Below are 4,797 nucleotides of genomic sequence, written 5' to 3'. Positions count from 1 at the left end.
AAAATTAAACTTTAGAATTCAAATTTAAGACTTGGCAAGGTTTTATTTTTGGATAATAGGCTTTGGGACCATTTCGCCAGGGGGACCTTTTGTGCATTTGCTGCAATAACATGGTTCAACACTGATTTTCTTGAATTTTTGTACATTAATAGATACGTACATACGTGCCTCCAAAACCAATTCAATCGGTTCTCAAAATTGACTGAGTTATAGCAGCATGTGTCCAAAATAGGGCCCACGGCCCAAATAGTCCCAGACTATAAATTGAATCAAAATAAAAATCCATGGGAATCATTTATCAAATGTAGCCAGAAATATCTACTTTATGTGATTTTTTCCACTTACGGCACCTATTTCTTTAGAATTTTTTACCCACAGTTTTGCAAAGATTTTTTTGGATAAGTTTTTCCAAAAAATCCTTGTTGATGTACCGATAATATTATCACATTTGCGTTCCTAACTTTGCTATAAATTCCGACATAATTTGTCAAGTTCTAGCCGTTTGATGGTATAAGTTGTACCAGAAATTCGTCTGACAACGTTGTTAGGGTTATTCCAGGAGTTTCTACAAATGATATTCTAGAAATTCTGTTGTTCTCTCTAGATTTCAAATTAGGAATTTTACATACATTGTTGTATTTTGACTAGACTTGTACTTATTTTTAGGAACCTGTAAAAACCCGGAATATTCAGAATTTTGAGAATCCAAACAGTTTGGTTTAGTATAAAATATGAATTTTAGGGCAGGCTCAGTGTTCCAGTTATGGCTATAGCTTCTAATTTTCTTTGAGTTTTTTTTTAACTTCCAAATTCTTCAGGAGTTCCATTGAGTATTGAGCCTTGTTGACTTCATATGTGAATACATATTTACAGAATTTGAAGACAAGTAATTTCATATATTGACACAACATTACCAACAATCGTAAAAACCATTTCCCGCATTCCAATTTCCCTGCAGCCTGATGGAATAATTTGTATCCCACATGTCCACAGGAGTGGATGGTTTGTCGGATGTCACACCACAGAACGAGCGTAGGTGAGTGGCTGGCTGCACTATAAACGGATGCTGATGTCCCCTTGGTGGTTGTTGTTTTGCATGTTCTATGCTGGAATAGGTCTAGTACATACCAGCAATATTCATGCATACTACATCCTAGTGATATGTAGTTCATATCAACTGTACAATCCATCTCGCACAGGAGCAGCCACTCACAACTAAACTCAAATATGTATGGAGGTGAACATTCCTGCCCAGAAGGATGGCTCTTCGGAGGACATTGAAAAATGTGTCATGCTGGGAGATAATTGATTGGGTTTGCTTGCATCTGTTAGGGAATTTTCATGTTTCTCACCAACAACTATGATATCTGATATGTTGGGGATGGTGTAGCGACGACGAAGTTTCGGAATGCTATTCTAATAGTGTTTTTTTTAATGATGAAATATCGCAGAGCTAACTTATTTCACTCATTTATATTTTGTTATAAAGGATTAATATTTCCTCGAACTGTATAAATTGAAGCGCTTATCCAGGGAAATTGAAAAATGAAGTTTTTTTTATTCATAACAAATCTGAATAATTCAGAGAACCACAACCCAAACCCATCAAGCTCCGCCTCGACTCGATCGATACTAGTAGCTGTAAACCGGCAAAACTGGGAAATGCACAAACCAAACTGTGTCATCCTCAGCCAGAGCAGTAAGCAGTGGGAGGTTTTATTCAAACAAAAGTGTACACAAAGCAAGAGTTGCAACATCCGCCGAAGCCTCCTCCATCCCGCTCGCGGATGATGATGAATGTCATTTCCCAATGCACACTGTGTATGTGGGTAGGTTATTGACCCCGGCTCCCTACTCTCCGCTTCGCTTTCTAGTGCATCCTGATAATCATACCGTTGCATCCAAGGATACAAGGATGCAAGTATAAAAGTTTTACTGAACACCGCAGTGGTATACAAATGGTAGTGAACCTTCTTTTAAAAACTGAAAAAACACGAGAATAATTAGGAGATTTTTCTAATAGTTCTTGAAAAAAAAAATGAATACACCAGTTTTTAACATAACACCATTTCATTTGGATCCACTGTGCTTACGAGTTTGATGGAGTGAGAATGCATAAACCACCCATGTTTGTTCACTTCGCTTACATGTACACTACAGCAGCCCCCAATGAATGGTTTGGAGTTGTGCTCACAGGATGCACCGTGAATAATCACGGAAACAAGTGTACTCTACCACGAACCCGCCAAAAGAATAATTCTACTACTTGACATTTCCTTCCAGAGGCACTGAAATTTACCTCTTTACCTCACAACCAGCGAATCAGTTCCGTAACAATAATGACAATGACTAGTAGATATTTTATAACGTTGCATTACGATTTTTGATGGATAACTGCAAGTTGGCATACTTTACAACCACTATCCAAGAACCACCATCATGTTACCACGAATTTTGAAAATGGGATGTGAAATCATCTATTTTTTTTTAAATTTAATCCAACCTTTTTCCTTGATCCTTCGGGGCCGGAGGGGTTATATATTAGGGTGGGGCTAATTTAAAAAAATCTCTCTGGGATATGATTTCCCAAGTGGAAAGTGATCTACTGGTGGAAATGGAAATAAATGAGCTGTGCAAAAATTAGTGATTTCGGTTGATATTTAGGGGTGGTGCAAAGGGTTGAAGTAGAATTTTTGCTAGAGCAGACCTTCAAAAAACATTTCAAATTAAATTTTCAAAAATAACTTTTCTAGACAAAATCGCTGATACTAGGACCCAGTTGAACCAAATTTACGCTCAAAATTACGATATCTCTACTGGTTTCCGAGATATTTGAAAAGAAAAATTACATACTTTGTTTTTTTTTTGTGTTGGGTACTAAAACATGACTTTCAAATATCTCGGAATCCAGTAGAGATATCGCATTTTTTTTAGCGCAAATTCGGTTCAAATGGGTTCTAGAACCACCGATTTAGTCTGCAAAAGTAATAATTGACAATTAAATTTGAAATGTTTGTTAAATGTTTGCTTGAGCAAAAATTCCTCTAAACCCTTTGCGCCACCCCTAAAATCGCTCAGTTTTGCACAGCTTACTTATTTCGAGCAGTAGATCACTTTCCACTTGGGAAATTATATCTCGGAGAGATTTTTTAAAACTAGCTACACCCTACTCATATGACCCAAAATTAAAAATGGCTGCAAAAAACACACTCGATAACAGTAAATTATTTATGGGATTTTTGGCACTACATCGGTATTCGGGTTTCTTTAAAAAACAACCGGTTAGGTTAAAAGCCGATAATTTTGTCAGCCGTTCTAAAATCCATGTTAAAAAACCACTTGACATAGAAATAACTGTTTGGTTTTGCCCTGAGGATGAATGAAAAACTTTCGAAACGTCGGCTTTTAACCTAACCGGTTTTCTTTTTAAAGAAACCCGAAGACCGATATAGCGCCAAAAAATCCCATAAATTATCAAGACGGTCGGAAATCAACCAGTAAATTATATCTTTAGCAATGTTATTGCAAACCTAATACCAAACAGTTCGCTCTCACTTGCAGTTAGTGGGCACAAACGCGGGTGTGTTGTAGATTGAAGCTAAGCGTGAAGGTAGGTGGTTTGTTGTTACAGGAATTTTCACGGTATGGGCTCGGGTTCAGTTTGACTTGTGTAAGAACAATTTTTTTTTATCTCAAGAGCAAACTTATGTGTCTCCGAAGTTCTCCTAAGGAAATAATTATCGAACTGTCAAGTTTAAGTGAAAATTAATTTTAATTCTCCAATTAAAACAGACCCTTAGTTTTATTTTCAAAATTTATGTAGACAAATATTTGAAAAGGGCTCAAATTTTTGACCATTTTTTTAATCAAGGTAACTTTAAAATTACATGACCTACAAAAAAGTGATGTATGAGATGTACTTCTAGGATACTGTACTTCTAGTATACTGAACTACAGAATCCAAAAAAAAAACAGACATGATTAATTTTCAATAAAAAATATCATTTAAAATACCGTTCGAAATGGGTCAAAGTTATTCAATTATCATTATATAAATCTAATACAACAAAACATTTTTTTAGTCAAATCAATTTTTGGGTATTTTTAAACAAGTACATATACCTCGATTTAGTGAACATTTCAGTTTTCGAAATGTCTATAAAATCGAATTTTACATTAAATCGAAGCAAAATTTTTTATTTCTTTTTTATTTAAATTGAATACAAAATGTACCAAAACATATAAAAACTACATGAAAACTAAGTTTTCGATAAAAGGCTCGGAGGTTTTGGCGTATATTAAGCATAATGAATAAACCATTATCTCGCAAGCTTCTTACAATGGAAATCTTTTGTCTCCCAAAATATGTATGCTTGATACAACAGCCAATATTTTGGACGATGAGAATACACAATAACGTTATTAGCATATGTCCTGAAAAACAAAAAGTTCAGAAATAAAACATTCAGGGATGCCTTTGAAGATGAAATTTTCAGGGATCCCTTCTGAAATTCCTCAAGGGGTTCCTACGGAAATTGAAATTTAGAGATTTGTGACAAACATTTGATAGAGCGTGGTCACTGGTTGTCCTGTATTTGCCAAACGATCTTTCTGTACGAGTAGTGAAGGGTTATACTGCTGTCTGCTCGGTCACCTTTTGTTGCGATTCGGCGATGTTAAATAAAATTAAGTGATCCTAGAATTTTCAACTTTATTACGACGGGCTTGGAAGCAAACTTTTCGAAATCATTTTACAGCTTATTTTAGAAAATCTTCCATGTTTTCCACGAGAAGTGT

Source organism: Aedes albopictus, chromosome 3 (genome assembly GCF_035046485.1).
Source record: "Aedes albopictus strain Foshan chromosome 3, AalbF5, whole genome shotgun sequence".
Classification (NCBI taxonomy): domain Eukaryota; kingdom Metazoa; phylum Arthropoda; class Insecta; order Diptera; family Culicidae; genus Aedes; species Aedes albopictus.
The sequence above is the reverse complement of the archived record's forward strand: the minus strand, read 5'-3'. Positions refer to the sequence as shown.